The 19310-nt window shown below is 36.7% G+C and overlaps 1 protein-coding gene across 1 annotated transcript in view; it reads right to left on the bottom strand.

Annotated features, from left to right (window-relative positions):
* LOC115423019 (chemokine-like protein TAFA-2) overlaps nucleotides 1-17379 on the bottom strand; it is a 162624-nt gene extending 145245 nt beyond the window's left edge. Inside the window, exon 1 of the mRNA XM_030139697.1 lies at nucleotides 16844-17379. The gene's annotated coding sequence lies outside the window, so the exon portion shown is untranslated. The remainder of the gene's footprint in view (nucleotides 1-16843) is intronic.
* Between the last annotated feature and the right edge of the window lie 1931 nt (nucleotides 17380-19310).

Genomic DNA, 19310 nt, shown 5'->3' with positions numbered 1-19310 from the left:
ATGAATGTTTGGTGGTGGTCGGAGGGGCCATAGGTGCGAGTTGGCAGCCACGCTTCTGTCAGTCTGCGCCAGGGCAACTGTGGTTACAAATGTAGTTTACCACCACCAGGGGGAGAATGTGAGAGCGAATGAATAATGGATCCACCGTACACGCTTTGAGTATGCGTTCATAGAAAAGCACTATATAAATCTAATCCATTATTATTAAGTGATTTTGGTTATTATCAAGAAAATAGAAAATGGATAGATATCAGCTCTGAAATTAAACTCTGAAGAGCTATTTTTGTTGTTATTATTATATTTGTCCAAACAAATATACCTTTAGTTGTACCAGGCATTAAAACGAACAAGAAACCGAAGAAAACAAGGGTGGTCTAATAACTTTTCCACGACTGTAGAACCCATGGATCCCCACAGGTCAACACACTAGTGAAGGTGTAAAGTTATTATGTGATGTTATTGTCTTTGCTAAATTGACCATGTGTTGATTCATAGTTCAGATTAAACTGTGAGAGTTCTGACAGATCTTTCGTGCACCTATTGACAACACAAACCGTACAGAAAACAGAGGTGAATTGTGGTTTTATCTGTGGGTGTTTTCTCTCTAAAAGCAGAGCTAAGCTAACAGAGCTATAATGTAAACTATCATCTAATGCAGCGTGTGAAGATTGTTTGACTCTGTGTTATTCTGATGAGCCAAGTTTTTGTTTGATGGAGAAAACTTATTGATAGCGTGACATAGACATGTGTGAAAAATTATTTTAACATTTCGTTCAATGATTTATACAGTTAGTACAGGTGGTTTCAGTAGCTGTTAGAATGCTCTGGTACATGAAATCCTCCTGCTATTGATATTTTGGTATATAAATACTTAATGTAACCTCTTTAATAGAAAATATGGAATGTAATTGTTAGTTCAACAGCTAATCAACCATTGACTAATAAATAACATTGATATTTTCTCCAAAACTGCACCAGATTACAGCGTTTTCTCCATAAATGTACTACTTCAGATTCCATGACAGTATATCCCACCTCATCTAACATTTACAACTGCATCGACACTGTACTTGCAATAAGCTATTACTCATCCATCAGTTTAGCAGCCTGGCACCCCCACCACAGAGGTGTGTGACCATTTAATTTGACGATTTAACTCTAATAACAATTTTTTTTTTGTCTTCTTCGCTCACAACGATGTGTTAGTGGATGTGTGACTGTGATATTCCTTTGTGTGACTGTGTGCATGAGTTCATATGACTGAATTTCACCAGAACAGAATGTGAAACAGCTGAAAAATGGATCATTCTGGTTACGGGCTGATGGATTGTTACATCTTAGATCAGGGGTGTTAAACAATCCGGTCCAATCCGGAATGAATTTCCCAAGTGCAAAAATGACATCGAAGATATTAACAGTTTTATTTCAGGTTCCACATACACAGCAATTAGAATTAGAATTAGAATTAGAATTAGAATTAGAATTAAAAGTAAAATAATAACATAATAACCTATAAATAATGACTCCAAATTTTCTTCTTGTTTTTTATGTGAAAAAAATTATATTACATAATGCCTATAGATAATGACGGCAACAATAACTTCAATCTTTTATTGCAAAAATAACATTACATCAGGAAAATATTTCCATTTACAACCAATCCTTTATCAATAAAATGTGAATAGTCTAAACAAATATAAACAACCTGAAATGTCTAAAGAAAATTAATGAAATTTTGACCAAAATTCTGCCTGTTACTAAATGTTTTGTGCCTTTATAGATCCATAAATCTGTAGATCCATAATGCATATGTATAAATAATAAGTTGAGGCATGAAAGTGCAAAACAGTTTTTTCAGGTTGAGTTGTCATTATTTATAGACTACTATGCTATTATTTTACTGGTCTGGCCCACTTGAGTTCATACTGGGCTGTATGTGGCCCCTGAAAGAAAATGAGTTTAAATGAACAGTCAAGGGGAAAAACTTTTAAGGAAATGTTAAAATGCTTTTATTATAGTGGATACATGTAAATACAATGCATATTGGCTTGTATTGACCAGATTCCACCATATCAAGCAGCAATTCATGCCTTTATAAAGTAAAAATGTAAATTACATGTGAAAATATTCCATTTGATACCTGTAAATACTCGCCAGTAGTGATGAAAACATATGTAAGTACACTGATCCCAATACAATTTCACAAATAATGAAAATGGGAAAAAAAAATAAATAAATTTATTCAACTCTGGGGAAAAAAATCCAAATTCCCAGACCCTGAACCCTATTTAAAACCTGTGGAGGATCCCGAACATCCCACAACGAGAGCATGAAAACTGTTATTGTGATTTCTTTGTATCAATGAACATCTGTAAACACTTTATTTTTTTTGTTATTTTGTCAGTTGTAATTCTCAACAATTCAGCTGTTTCTCTCAATAGTCAGTTTTCTGACAATATTTTTGTTTGGAATTTAAGAGAAATGTATGTAGTTTTTAGAATAAATAAAATGTTCACGTCACATAAGTACATACACATACACATACATAGCAACGCCTGGGATATCATTGTTTTCACGTACATGCGCTAATTTGCAGGATCCTGCGTAAAGTAAACAGATCCAAAGACTAATGAAAATGAGAAAATATAAACAGCATGTAAATACTTATATATTTGTGAAGATGCAGTGTTAAAATGAGGATTAAATAGTATGACATTTAGTGTTTTTTTCTATCAAGTAAATCTCCTGCATTTACCTTTATCTTGAGATAATCTACTCGCAAATCACACACACACACACACACACACACACACACAACTGTACTGCTTACAGTTATCAGTCTACAGTACGTAGTGCTTCATAGTGAATGCATAATTGCACAATTAGGTGTAATTGCGTGTGCTGTAGGCTTTCCTGACAGCCGTAATGAGGCAGCCATAAAATAGCTTGTGGTTCCATTTATAAAAACATAATCAAAGACTACAAGATAAAAGGGGTGTGTACAGGCAAACACAGGCAGGAGGCAGGACAAGCCCGGAGCTCCACACAGGCAAAAAGAAACACAAACAGTGGAAAACATTACAATAAGGGAAAAAAAACAAAAAGACAGTGTGAGTGAATGGGTTTCAATGCAGTCAGTCAACAGTGGCTCAGCGACTGTGGTTCTCATGTCACAGCCTCTGGGACGTCATTTACTCCTACCTTTCCTTACACTTAACTGTCGCCCAAGGAGTGACTGAGGCACAAACTCACACAAACACGCCTCCAGAGAACAGAGATAGGACACACACTAACAAACGCACAAGGCCAGGCCTAATTATGCAGCCCTAATGACCACAGTGATTGCTGTCTAGTTGTTGTTGATGAAGAAACTTGCAAGAGCCAGAGGGTTGTAGTGTGATCCAGCATTGACTCGTAGCTAACAGCTCCTCTTTGCCGTCAGCCATAATGAGTCAGCCTTGACACCGCCAAAGCTACAGTGTCGGCGTTGGTCCGTTTATAACCGCTGCTGAAAGTGATACCACCACCCGGCCCACACACTGGTGGAAAGGCCTGTCATTGCAGTCTTATTAGCAGGAGCTATCGCTGCACTCAAATCAACAAATCAAATGGCTTTCTTAATAAGTTGTAACATGTCACAGCATGTCGGCTGCTAAAACGGCAAATGTAGCTGTATTTCAGCTGCACAGCGGGAATTTTACATGTTTCTGCAGCTCCTGCAAACTAATGTTTCTGGAATAGGGCTAATTATACCACAATGAGCCTGGAGGTTTTACAGTTCTGTCACAGAAAACTGATGTGAGCCAAAGCAAAAGGTGGCCATACCAGTAGCAATATGTTGTTTTTCACCATTTGGGAGGCACGTTTCAACAAAGCCGACAACAGGACATAGCATCTCGACAGCAGAGACTGAACATGCAGGTGCATCTCAAAGAGTTTGTTAATATGTTGTAGCTGCAGATAGCATCTTTTTAGCATTGTCCTCTTAGTATGTGCATATGAATAGAATAGAATAGAATAGAATAGAATAGAATAGAATAGAATAGAATAGAATAGAATAGAATAGAATAGAATAGAATAGAATCTGTTTTGCAGCGAAGACACTTGGTGCAAAAAAAAAAAAAAAGACTGTATAAGAATATTGCACAAAATACTGAAAATGTAAGCATGTCCAAAGGCTACAGGATACAATATTAACCCTGTAAAGCCTGAACCATTAAATCATTGACAAAAAATTCCAGTTCTTTGAAACTGGAGCCTTTAGTGGTCCTTCTGAACAACCCCATTTTTTAATTTTTTTTATTTTTTTTCAAATATCAATTTCTATGTATGACTTTGAATTCTGTATCATATTTGATGCATCAGGTCTAAATGCTCGAATATTATTATTTTTGAACAAACAAAAGCATAATCTAACACAAACATGTCTAACAAATTGGTAATTCCTTTTCAAAATTGTCAAAGTTCTGCCTCCTTCCTCATTAATGACAATCTTGTAGTGTCACTGGAAAGGCCTCTGGTGAATGAATCCCCCCCCCCCCGGTGGATTATCTGTGTATTACATGTATTTAATTGTATACATCAGGTTTTTCAAGAAAAAAAATATCACACTGATCATGTGGAGGGCTTCAAAAGTCATGTATCAAATATGATACATTTGGCGTTATAGGGTTAAATATATATATATGCCACTAAAGTACTACTAAAAACTACTGAAATATACAAAAAAATAACTCTATAGTACAGATGTGAAATATATACAACAAATAAGGATATACAAGGTAAGATTAATATAAGTAAGGATGCAGTATAAGTAAGGAAAATTAACTCGAAAAGAGAACATCATCACACTCATTTGAAAGAGAAGTAAATGAACTTTTCTTCCTCAGTGGTACTATATTTACCCATCCATACACACAGTAACATGGGGTTTAGTGTCTTGCTCAAGGATGCCAGGACAAATGGGATCAAACCGAAAACCTCCAGTTTGTGGTCAACCTGCTCTACCTCCTGAGCTAAAGCCAACCCTAAGTGAAGTTTTTCTAATATCAGATAATTTACTATGATTTAAGGCGTTCTTGGATACATATTTAATGGTAGTACAGTGTAGCTCCTGCAGGAACAACAAACCACCAATCACAATCCTCCTTGATCAGTTCATAAAACAACCCAAGATACTAGTAGTTGATCACAACCTTAAACTGAGCGAGAAAGAAAAACACTGAGAAGTAACATATGCTGTAAGAAGTTATTTCAGCTACAGAAGAGACGATGTAGTCCAAAAACAGGCTCTTCTTGTGTGTGGTTCTGTTTTAAGCTGCAGTACAGACATACGGGCTCCTGGATCCCTTCTAGGCACCATCTTTCTTCTTCATTCACAGATAAACCCACCATTTTAGGGTAATTTTACAGTCATGACAGATTAGATCATAAAACTCTATCTGTTTCATTGTCTATGCAGATGTAACTCCCTACAAAAACCACCCAGATAGGTGTAGTGATGTGATCAATTGTTCCTTAACAGGTTTATTCATGTCATCCCGAGAAAATTCGTATTTTTTCCAATTTTATCATGCAGCTCTAATCAGGATGAGTATCTTGTTGAGCTTCTCCTGCTTTTTCTCATCATTTTCATCTTTATTAAATATCTCTACCTATTTATTATTTGCTTCATTGTTTTTGTTCAATTTCTAATATCTGTCTTCCAGGGTTTTTTAAATTTTATTTTATTGCGCAGTAAACCATAATAACATAGATGACATTTCTTCTCGCTTCCTAGAATTGGCAAAGGACTCTTTGACAAATTAAAAATAGCTGAGGTAATGAATGTTTTGTTTTTATTGTTATTAGAAATCCTTGCACTATCTGATAAAACACATTTATTTAATTATTAATTTAACCTTCATTTAACCAGATAAGTTAGTTCAGAACTGACTCTCATTTCCAATAACGACCTGGCCAAGAGGGAGTGCACAAACAGAATGAACAGCACAGATTACATGTAAAACAAACAAACAAACAAACAAACAAACAAACAAGTGGTGCCAGGCACAACAAACCCCGCCCCTCGCACGTATTATAGTTTATTTTGGCATCAATCCAGCTGATGACATCATGTCTATGCATGTAGTGAGTCAGCACATCAATTGCCTCTATATAAGTGGCAAGTTTGAAGTAAATGGAAACAAAATTGATGTTTTTACAGACATTTGAAATGTCGTCCATTATAAGTAAATGGGAGAAGAAAAAAAAATTGGAAAGTTAAAAAAAAAAAAAAAAAAAAAATTTGAACTTTGACCTACTTTTCCCAAAACGTAACTACATCTATTCTGGGTCACTGGCAATCTATAAACCCAATTTGATATGAATTGACCTGATAGTTTTGCTGCTACAGACGTGAAGTTTTGCTCAGTATGGTGAAATGGTGGTGGTGTTGGGGGGGTGGGGGTGGGAGGGGGTTTAGAAAAAATTCATACAAAATTTTAACTTCAACGTATTGTTCCCAAAATGTCAGGACAGGTATTCTGGGTCACTTGCAATCTATGAAACCAATTTGGTATGAATTCAACTGATAGTTTTGCTGCTATAGACATTTGAAATTTTGCCCATTATATGTAAATGGGGGGAAAAAAAGATTTTAAAAATTCATAAAAAAAATTTTGAACTTTGACCTACTGTTCCCAAAATGTAATCAGATTTTTTCTGGGTCGTTGGCAATCTATAAACCCAATTTGATATGAATTGAACTGAGAGTTTTGCTGCTACAGACATGTGAAGTTTTGCTCAGTATAAGGAAATGGGGGGGGTATAGAAAAAATCATAAAAAATTTTAACTTCAACATATTGTTCCCAAAATGTCAGGACATGTATTCTGGGTCACTTGCAATCTATGAACCCAATTTGATATGAATTCAACAGATAGTTTTGCTGCTACAGACATTTGAAATTTCATCCATTATAAGTAAATGGGAAAAAAAATAAAATAAAATAAAAATTCATAAAAAATTTTAGCTTTGACCTACATTTTCTAAAATGTAATCAGATCTATTCTGGGTCGCTGGCAATCTATAAACCCAATTTGGTATGAATTGAAGCAACAGTTTTGCTGCTAGAGTGTTAAACAAAGAAACAAACAAACCAAACCAGAACCAATACCCCTTGCCTCCTCTTTGGGGGGGGCCGGGGTAACAAATCCCACAATTACATCCAGTAAATAGAAAAGCTAAAAACAGGTGCAGTGTTCCTGAAGTGTAACCCTCACTGACCTTTTAAACGACGAGAGCGGTATGAACGAGGTGGGTTTTAAAGATCGTTGTAAATAATTCCAGTCATAAGCGGCAAAAAAATGGAACGAGAAGGGGCTTCAAACCTAGCTCTAGTTTCCTGTCTACTCTATACTTTGAGGATTCTGTACTTGATTCCATCCAATGCCATTAAAACAAATTGTAATTAGAAAGAGGCGGACAATGAGGAAGCCCAGCAGAGTTTGGTCAAGAGAGATGGTCATTAACAGTGTAAATGAAGGGAAACATGCACTGACAGGACCCCAGAGTCACTGATGAGGGTGATGGATGGCTTCCCACTCAAAAACATGGCAGTTCATCACTCACCTCGGACATAAACACACTCACTTCTTATTGTATTCTCACACAGAATGGCACACTCACTCATGCTCTCTCTTATTCTCTCCCTTATTAACCTGCTGCACAACCACTTATGCTGCTTTCTGTCAAGCCATTCAGCATGCTGACGGCACCGTGGTCACATACATATAATGGCGTGGAAAACACTCATGAACAACACACACACACACACACACACACGCACAGCATCACTCATCGTTGCCCTATCACATAGCCTCATTAGTCAAAGAGGGGGAACACTGCCACATGGTATTCCCCTGTCACGTCTGTCTTCTCCATGTCTCCAAATGAACAATTAACATTTATAATTATCACTTATGTGTTGCTTGTTATTTTCAGTTACAGGATTAATCATTTAAGATTCAAAATGTCCAAATTATTGACAAATAGCCATCACATGGTTCACCGTGATGTAATTGCTCTTTTTTATTCTGGCAAACACTAAAAAAATCCAATTAAAATTTCAAGTGCTTAAATACAGCTGTAAATGTTTCATGTTTTTTGCTTGATAAATGACTTAATCGGTTAATTAAAAGCAGCCACTTACTAATGAATTTTTATATTGGTGATTTGTCTAGTTGCTTGTTTTTACAGTGATATGATGAGGAGGAGGAGGAAGATGATGATGTGATTTTTTTTTTTTTTTTTTTTTAGCAGAATGAACTGATTTAAAACTGCTGGCAAATAGATGAATATTTTTAATACCAGTACTGATACTGATACTTTGGCCTTGATATTGTGTCCAAAAAACACTTTTTATTAAGTCAATTTTCCATTTTATCAAAAAGGAAAGGAAATTAAACATTACAGCACAAATATTCTCAACCTAATACTTAGATTTTTCTGCTCATTTTGTGCTTTTTAAAACTCAAACACATAACTACACACCTCTTTATTATTTCACCTTTATAGGTTTATGTGTCAGTGTCATGGCATTTTTACACACAAAGCAGTATCACCATATAAAACATAAACCTATTTACCACAGCTTAAAATTGTCTTTATGGTTGCTGGTACTTGATAATATAGAAATGTATGTATCAGAGTGTGGTGGCATTGACAAATCAATAAATTATAAAATTGTATTATTAACCCTCAAAGGCTTAAACAGCCACGAGCAACCAAAAGTATCTATTGATTAATTAATTATGTTTAATAACCCCTGAACCATTAATCCTATCAATAAATGTAAATAATTCAGGTAAAATGCAGTTTGTCAGCTCTTCATCATCATCAGATATGATGCAAATGGACGTTCAGAGGCTCCGTAGTGAACATGGAAACACTGTCGTCTTCTGCAACATTGATTCACCAGTGAAACGCATGTAGTTTGATAAATGACAGAGGTTGTAGACGCTCGTTCTATGTTCAGTTAATGCGGTGGTTCCCAACCTTTTTTGGCTTGTGACCCCATTTTAGCATCACAAATATCTGGCGACCCCAGACTTTCAAAACAGAGACATTTTTTTGCTAAATTTAATTTGTTTTTGATCATGTAATAGTTTGCTATACTATGTTGCAAATAAATATTAATTTGAGATGGCATTTAGGCTATAGAATGTATATAATGCACTTTTTTGGTGTCTGCTTCTCAGTTTCTCTTGGAGTTGTCTTAGCGGGGCCAGACGGACGAAGACATCTTTCCGTTCTCTGTTTGATCTGGTTTTCTGACCACGTCTGTGTCTGGGCAGGTTGAAGCATAGTAATGCACATGGTCACATGATCGGGTCAGTCTAGATATGCCCTCAGATATTATATCCTGCATTGTATTTGAGCTTGGTTTTTATCTGGAAAAGTGTGTGGTGTTTTAATTATAATGAAATATATATTGAATCGTTAAAAAATATATTTTATCAGTGATTTTTTTTTTTTTCTTTTTATCAATTGCTAGAAATTTCAGGTGACTCCATTTGAATTCCAGGTGACCCCATGTGGGGTTGCGACACCAAGGTTGAAAAACACTGAGTTAATGATATATATCACTTAAAAAGTCACTTTTTCTTCAGTTTTTCTCTTTTTGATATCATAACCCATAAATTTATCCTGATATTTTATGAAAATGCATATTATTAGTAAATTAAATTTAGGAAAACACCTGATTTTCACTGAAAAATGAAAAATGCAGAATATATATATATATAAAAAAAAACTGTAGGTCTTTAAGGGTTACAATAATTAACAGCGCTATGTACACTCTCAGCCAAAAAAATTATCTGAAAAGCCCACAATGTTTGACATGGGGTTGAAGGAATTAGGTAATATTGTACATCTAATCTAGAGAAAACTGGATTTATAATGTTAAACAAGGAGGGTCTGTTTCAGATAATCTGGTAAATCTACTTGGGAAATTACAGTAAATTTGATAAAACCTTATAATCCGATGGTTGTGATACCACCAGCGGGTTTTTCCACTTAACCCATAAAGACCCAGCGCTACTTTTGTGTCAGTTCCCAATGAATTTTCTCTATATCTAACCTTTCTTAAGTGATTTATCACCTTTTATTATAATATTATCTTCTGTACTTTTGTACTAATTTTATCAGTATAAATCAGGTATTTTCCTATATTTAATTTACTGATCATGAAGATGTTCATAAAAGCTCAGATTCAAGTTGGGAGCATTATTATCAAAAACAGAGAAAACTGCACAAAAAGTCTCTTTTTCAGTCAAATATATCATTAACTGAACATAAAACAAGCATTTCCATCCACTGTCATTGATCCAACTCTATGGGTTTTACTGGTGAATCAATGTTGTAAAAGATGACAGTGTTTCCACGTTCACTACAGAGCCTCTGAACTTAAAAATGGGTCATATCTGATAACCATGAAAATATGACAAACTACATTTTATACCAATAATTTCCATGTATTGATAGGATTAGTGGATCAACAGGGATTAAACAGTTTAGATCAGTAGATGGTTTTGGTTGGTGATGGACCTTATGTCAAAAATCAATTAATAGATTTGCAAAATAATAATAATAATAATAATAATAATAATAATAATAATAATAATAATAATAATAATAATAATAATAATAATTATCAGAGAATTTTCCATCATTTTGCTGCTGTTTTAATGAATTGTGTCAGATCTCTTCTTATTGTTAAACCTCCAGCGTTCCCTCCCCTCCCTCAGGTCTTCACCCTGTCCTTGCTCTGTAGTGATGGGAAACAGTGTGAGGGGCACAGAGGTGGTGGGTAAACACTGGTTTGGCAAAGTGCTTTTTCCCTGTCTGTGTATACCTGTATAATAGCAGCAGTAATGGAGTTTGTTCAGGCTGAGGTAATCCTGGAGCTGTGAGTATAGCATCTGCTGCCGCTTCCCTGTGACGCTGTTCTGCTCCACAGCATGTACTGTTGTTGTTGTTGTAGCTGTCACCGTTACTGTCCCACACATGCCATTTGGGAGCAAAGCAAGGTGCGTATGTGTGTTTTCAGAAAAAAAAAAAAGGAAAAAAAGGTGTGTGTGTGTGTGTGTGTGTGTGTGCATATATATGTGTGTGCATCCTGAGCAAAAATAAAAAAAAATTGCATACAAATCAAGTGAGGTTCTGCTGAAAGATGTGTGTCTGCGTGTGGGGGAGGTGAAGGGAATGTGTCTGGATCTGTTTGATGGAAAAAGTCTGGGTCTCGTAAGTGTGTATGTGCAAGCGTATGTGTGTGTATGTGTTGAAAGAATCTAAAAAATATATGTGTTTGGATGTTATAGCTCACCTTTGGGAGGTGGGATAAGAACAGGGCTGGCGGCTAGGAATGAATTTACGGGGCCCGATCTCCCAGAAACAATTTCTTTATGTGGGTTACACACATTTAGAGTGGCTACTCGTCCCCCCTGGGCCCCTACACACCACACACAGCTACAGGAGATGGCCAATGAAATACAGAACACCTTTTATAGGACACAGGCTTTTTATTTATTTTTATTTATCCCCTGTAGCTTTTCCTTCTCCCTGTCCCTCTCTCACTTTCTGTGTCTTGCTCAGTCCTATTTTTTATTCTTGATCTTTTTTTTTTTTTATTCTGTCCTCCTCTCATCACGCACAGCTACAGCAGGTGGCAAATACAACAAAAGCGATCACTTCCACATATACTGTACTGTTTTTTTTTTTGGTTTTTTTTATTTCTTCCTGGCTCTCTCTTTAGTTTTTACCCCTGTGCTGTCTCGTATTTTTCTGGTCTTTCTGTCTCTTTGGACAGGAGCTTTAACCTTATTCCCCTGGCCCACAGGGCTTATTGGAGGAGAGGGATAAAGGAAACGAGTGAGAGCAATGTAGGCAGAAATAGAGTGTGTTAAAAGTGGACTGTGGAGAAATTGTGAGGGAAGGGCACATGAAAACTTGCAGTATTTCAGTCTGTGTGTATGTGTGTGTGTATGTGTGAGAGGTTTGCTCATGTTGCTATAGGGAGGCAGGGTAAGTCGGTCCAATTCGACAGTTGTGGCTTCCTAATTTGGACATGTCCTGCAGTCGGCAGTGGCCTCTGGGATGCCCAAGACAGGAGCATGGCATTTTGTGTGTATGTGTGTTGGTTTGACAGGCTGTGTCTTTTTGGGTTTGTGACTGTTAGTTGGACAAATAAGATATATCAAACCATCATGTTGGGCTCTTGGAAACCACACTGTGATTTTTAACAATATTTGTGCTACTTCATGTGTTAAAAAATCATGCAACACAAATCAGTTGTAGAATTTAACCAATTATTGCACTGCTAAAGAAGGAAAAAGCTAATAAATTCTTAAATGGGATGCAAAATATACTTATAATGTTCCTGCTCTGTAAATTTCTGCCATATCTGCATGTGCTAATGTTTCCTTTCTCTTCTTGTCTACCTTTCCCCACACGTTGGAGCCTATGTGATTACTTCAGTATAATAGGTTTTAACCCATAAAGACCAAGTTTGTTTGTTTTGTTTTTTAATTTATTTATTTTGAATATTGCATTAAAATCAGATAACAGAAAATTATATAAAAGAAAGTCGGAAAGGAGCAGGATGAAGTCTAACTTATAATCTCCCACCCCCTTACCCCATCCTTCACCTACCTTAAATCCCTGTCAGATTCCTTGACTAACTCAAAATCCTCACATATCAGACTAAATTCTGACTATCCACAAAGCACAAAATTGCTGTACATATCAAGGATAGACTGTTCATTTTTGCAGTGCTACTTTGGTGGCAGATCCCAAATGATTATTTCTCTATATTTAACTTTTCTTCAGTGATTTAACACCATTTATTGTAATATTATCTTCTTTACTTTGCATTTTTTCAATGAAAATCATGTATTTTCCTATATCTAATTTACTGATCATGTAGATTTTATAAAAGCTCAGATTAAAGTTGAGGGTTATTATATCAAAAAACTGAGTAAAATGCACAAAAAGTGACTTTTTAAGCAAAGAGATAAATAACTGAATATAAAACAAGCGTCTCCATCCACTGTCATTGATCCAACTCCATGGGTTTTACTGGTGAATCAATTTTATAGACGATGACAGTGTTTCCACGTTCACTACGGAGCCTCTGAACATCCAAATGGGTCATATCTGATGACCATGAAAAGATGAAAAACTGCAATTATTTACATGTATTGATAGGATTAGTGGATCAGAACTTATTAACCCTTTCATGCATGAATTATGAGAACCTTAGTCAAGATTTTTTTCCTGAGTGTTTTTATTCCTCTTCAGGCAAGAAAAAAAACAATGAGACTGATTCTTTTTTTTTTTTTTTTTAATTAACCTATTTTTCATAGAGTTACAAAAATGTCCACTCATTTGGACCCCATGTATTTAATTTTCTAAGCAAAGAAACATGTATTTAATACTAGGGATGTAACGATTACAGGTATAACGATAAACCGCGGTAAAATTGTAGATGGTTAGTATTACCGTTTAAATTCTAATTATCATGATAACTGTGTTTGATTACTGCACTTTTAGGGGAAAAAAAAACCCAGTGTAAAGATCTGGTTTTATGTCAAATATTTGAGTATAGTTTTAATATATTACAATTTTAATTTTATATACCGAATATTTGGAACCAATATTCACTTTTAAAGTCTTTGAAAAGGTTTGTTAAGCATCTGTGTGTTATTTATGCAATAAATTACATACATTTTTCAAATCGGATTTTATTTTTTTGTGTGTTTTTTGTCCTTTTCTGTTTTTATAGTAGGTTAAAGTTAAAAAAAATAGTAGACAGATGATATAGATGAAGTTGTGCTGCAAAAAACAGATCCTAAACATGGGTATAGTAAACATTTGTTTATATAGTATGTAAAGGCAAAATCAAAAGGACTGAAAATCGGACAAAATAGAGTCAGACCACTAAGGGTTAATATTTGAATGTTTCTGCAACAGAAGGTACATTGTGCCAATTTTTTTTTATTTGTTTGTTTGTTTGTTTTTTTAAATACAATTTGGTTAAAATATTTGTGTGTGTATTCGTACTTTTTGAACATTTTGAGCACAATTTCAGCAATACCGCGATGATAATGATAACTGTGATAATTTTGGTCACAATAATCGTGATATCAAATTTTCAAATTGTTACATCCCTATTTAAAACCCATCATCAGAAAGTGATATACTGTGTGAAAACTATGAAACAAAAGTATTTTTAATGCAGCTAATCTAATGTTTTCTCACCTTTTAACATAATCTAATACTAGTTCTTACTCACTTCATGGAGATAATTTAAAAAAACAACAACTTTTGTTTGAGAAAACTGTTAATTAGAGTCTAATAACAATTACCAATTGATTTACACTCAGTCATGTTAGTGCAGATCAGGTTTATTAACCCTTTCATACATACTGGTCACTACAGTGGACAGTTCTTCTCCAGCTGTTCTCTTGTATATTCATGGGTTTTGTTGTTTTAGTTCCATATCAGCCAACACAGTGGACGCTTGTGCACCATCCCATAATACACTGACATTCATACCATTACTGTAACTTTATGTTCTTGATAAACCTGATCTGCAGTGACATGATTGAGTGTAAATCAATTGCTAGTTGTTATTAGACTGAAATTAACAGTTTTCTTAAACAAAAAGTTTTTTTTTTTTAATATTATCTCCATGAAGTGAGTAAGAACTAGTATTAGAATGTGATAAAAGGTGAGAAAACATCAGATTAGCTGCATTAAAAATGCTTTCGTTTCATAGTCTTCACACAGTTTCACTTTCCGATATTGCATTTAAATACATGTTTCTTTGCTTCAAAAATTAAACACATGGTGTCCAAATGAGTGGACATTTTTGTAACTCCATAAAAAAGGTTAATTTAAAAGAACAATAATAATAATTCAATGTCATTGTTTTTTTCATGCCTAAAGAGGAATAAAAACACTCAAGAAAAAAATCTTGATAAGGTTCTCATAATCCATGCATGAAAGGGTTACGAGCATAAAGTTACAGTAATGGTATGAATGTCAGTGTATTATGGGATGGTGCATAAGTGTCCACTGTGTCGGCTGATATGGAACTAAAACAATAAACTCCTGAATATACAAGAGAACAGCTGGAGAATAACTGTCCACTGGAGTAACCACTCTACATGAAAGGGTTAAACATTTTACATCAGATGGTTTTGGTTGCCAGTGGATGTTTGGGTCTTTATGGTTTAAAAAGCCTAAATATTTATAGAAGCATCACTAAAAGCAAAGATCCATATTTAAGACCCTCAAGGAGAACAGCTCCTCATGGTATTCATGTGTGATGCCCTCTTTTAAAAATACATACACAGCAAAGAAACAGTATTAAAAAAAAACTCATCAGTGACTGCTTTCTTTTGATGTATTCCCTTTTCATTTCTGTGTTATTAAAGCCCTTTGGTCAACCCATATTGTCTTAAATGTCTTTCGGAATTAAATGTGACTGTGTCTTTTCCCGACTCGGTTTCCAGAGTCTGTCCATGAACCTCAACACATCTCAGAGGAGCTCATCCTCCTCCAGGCGCTGCCCCACCTCGCTGCCTCTTTCTGTCCTGTCAGTCATGCTTCACTGTCAGTTCTCTTCCTCTCTCTGCAGAGGGGTCGTGTCCAGCTCTATGTGTTTCACATTTTATAACATCTCCACAGCCTTAAGGTGATAAACAGCTCCAAGTCTAAGAAAAGGCCTTCAACAAACACAGAGCAACATAATAAGGAGGCACCACCCATGTGTTTTAATAAACCAGGAGGCTACTCAGCACCTAACTGCTTCTGTCTGCTGACTTATGGCTTATGTTTCCTTTAACTTCCCAATAAAGGTTAGGCTGTTTTAGACATTAATCAAAATGAGATGATGCATGGTGTACAGCTGACGCCCACGGATGAACCACTGGTGTCAGAGTGATGGGTCTCCCCACACTGCCATACTGTATCCTCTTCACTTTTTAATACCTAAAGCACTTGTCATTGTATTCTTATGGCGCACAGACAGCACAAGCTGCAGTTTGATGCAAGTGTTTTCAATGTGGAAACAAGTAGAGGTGCGTCATGGTGAGGCTCATCCAAAAAAAGAAAAAAACGTGACAATGTGTTTATGACGTATTGTAGAGAGCATATGTAGAAATACCACAGCTTATTCACACAATCCAAACAACCCAGACAGCTGACTGTTACCGCTGAAACGACTGTTCTGCCGAAAATAGCGCACTGAACCCGGCGCCATATGCCCCCCCACCCCCACCCCTGTATACGCACAGCTCAGACCTGCGTGTCCTAGTGTACGTGGATGTGTGTGAATGTGGAGAAGGGAGAGCGTGAGGTAGAGAGAGAGATCCATATGCTGTATAGGCTGTGCAACACCTGAAACAACCGCAATCATTTGTCTTTCCTATAAAATCATGACCATGATGACAGAAGTGGTGCCACATCCCAGCATGAGACGGTATAAGCCTGAGTAGTTTCTGTTGTTTGGTTTGTTTGTTTTTTTTTTCTTTTTTTCCTTACACCAACTGTGCGTGTCTTCATACAATCAAAACCTTGTCTTTTACCTCAAATGGAACAGATCAATTAGAATCCATTCCGTGCGTAAAAGGCTTTAAAACAGCAGATAAGCAGCAGATCGTTGCAGTTCTACTCATGCTTGCAGGTGTGACACTCATTTACTTTACATTACGCACACTTTTCAGAAACAAAAAGCGCAGTAAAAGCAGGAGATGCACCAGGCGTCTGTGTCCAGGTACCAAGGCTATCCAGATCCATACCTGTTGGTGCGGTGTGGTCTTGTTTAGCCCAGCAGGTAGACCTCTCTCCTCATAGCCGCTCTGCTATCCGAGATGGAGGAGAGGCTGGCATCCCCTCTCCAAAAGCATAAAACGGCTCCTCTCTCTCTCTCTCTCTCTCTCTCCCTCTTTCCCTCTCTCTCTCTCTCTCTTTCTCACCGGCCGCGCAGGTTCGACTGGAGCGCAAAAGTTAGACCATTACCATCCACCTCCGCAGTCGTGTGCTACAGAGAAAGAAGGGATGTGACCTCCAGGGGTAAAACCCGTGCGCTGCCCCCGCTGATACTCCTGCGCAAGGAAAGGGTCCTCTGAAAGTTGCGCTCCTCTCCTCCTCTTTGGCTCAGACAGTGAAAGAGGAAACTTAGTTACTGAGCCATGCCAACACTGAGGGAACATCCGACTTTAACCCTTAATGGGGCTTTTTGTTTGGGGATCCCGTCTTCGTCCTCTTCAAAGTGATGTGAAACTGGTCCGGTGTGGCGGGACGGAGGTGCGACGCGGTCTGGGAGTCGGGCGGACTGTTGTGCGCTCCTGCCCGTCCGCCTCCTGCATTGACGGCGCAGCTCTGCTCCCGGCTCTGAAGTAGAGCAGCGCTACCTAGCGGCCACAGCATGGAACAACAGAGCACAGAGGCGCACCCAGAGAACGTAAATGATACTGTACAGTAATGTGAAGAGGGCCATATGGGCTGTGCCAGGACCTGTTGGACAGGTATATAATATCATGTGAGCGTAGACTGGAAGACGAAGAGGAAGACGCACCAGTACACACAAGAGCACACACACATGTTTACAGACAAAAGGGTCTTTACATGGCATTAAAAACACAAAACCAACAAGATCAGTTTGCACCAGGAAAACCTCTGACCCCATAATGTGACTGTCTAAAGGTTTAGATCAGGGGAGGGCAATGGAGTTTCCTATGGGGCCAAATGAGAAACTCTGACAGATGTTAAGGGGCGGATCAACACACTTACAGCTCTCCTCTCTCTCTCTCTCTCATTACTCCTTACTTCAATGCAGAACATATACTTAGTAAAAGGGGTCTTTCGCTCAGATGAGTTGGGGATTCAGTTGGTTGCAGTCATTATATATTATACTCTGAACATTTAAAACTCTACTGGTTTTAAATTATGGATCACAACAGTAATTAAGTTACTATAAAGTACATTTATACATGAAAAGTGTTTGTTATCATGCATTTTAGGAATGTAAATATTTCTAGAGAATCACATTGTGAGGGCAAACCTTATGAGTTGACCTGTGGTAAAGTTAGCGTTAGGTTTAAATCCAATAAAGATCCTTCTGTGTGAAAACGTGTGTGCTCTTGTACTGATGCTTTCATTCATGATTCTTTCTCTTGCCCTTTTTTCTGTTTTACGGTGCATTGAACCTTTAAGACTTGGCTGATTTTAACCCGTAAGGGCCCAGTGTGACTTGTGGCAATTTCCAAATGAATTTTTCCTCTATATTTAACCTTTCTGAAGTGATTTATCACCATTTATTGTAATGTTATCCTCTGAATTTTGCAGTTTTTTCAGTGAAAATCATTCATTTTCCTATTTTTAATTTACTGATCATGTAAATAGGCAGCTGTGGCCCTTGAGCAAGGCACTTAACCCCCCATTTGAGATATATGTATGTGTATATATATATATATATATATACATAATACAAAAACAGTAAATGCAACAATACAATAATAAAATGAAAATGTGGCACACAGAATACAACTATTTAATGAATATTCACAAAAAGACTTTCAAAAATGTGCAAAACCAGCTCTACATTAACTTTACATGAAAAACTATAAATGCATCCAGTTTTTTCTGTTTGCATATCACAGTTCCTTTTCTTTTTCTTTACCTCTGACTTCAGTAAAGAAATACTTTCAAGTCCATGTCTTGTTAAAAACTCTGCATTCGGAATCAGTCTTTCTTTTTTTGATGTTAGCTGACATCTTCATGGGCTGAAACTGACCAACAAACCAATCAGTGCATAAGCCTTATGCAAGTACAGAAAATATGTGTGAAAAAATGGTAAATTAGCAGATCCTTCAAAATAAAAGTAGCGGCGTTGTATTGGTTACATCTATTATGATGATATATATTTGCATTGACTTTTAATTTGCCAGTGACCTCATGTGGGCCAGTTTGGGTCAGCTGTCGGGCCGCATGTGGCCCCTGGGCCTTACAATGCCCTGGTCTGGTTTAGATCATCATAATGCATGATAAAAACCATTGCATGTGCTTAACAGTGACTTTATTTTGTGTTGATCCAATTATTAACCCATAAAGACCCAAACGTCCACCGTTGACCAAAAACATCTATCTAAACCAGGGGTCACCAACCCTGGTCCTCGAGGGCTACTATCCTGCATGTTTTAGATGTATCCCTCTTCCAACCCACCTGATTCAAATGATAGGCCTATCATCAGGCTCTGCAGAAGC

The sequence above is a fragment of the Sphaeramia orbicularis genome, chromosome 7 (genome assembly GCF_902148855.1).
Source record: "Sphaeramia orbicularis chromosome 7, fSphaOr1.1, whole genome shotgun sequence".
NCBI lineage: Eukaryota > Metazoa > Chordata > Actinopteri > Kurtiformes > Apogonidae > Sphaeramia > Sphaeramia orbicularis.
The sequence above is the reverse complement of the archived record's forward strand: the minus strand, read 5'-3'. Positions and strand labels throughout refer to the sequence as shown.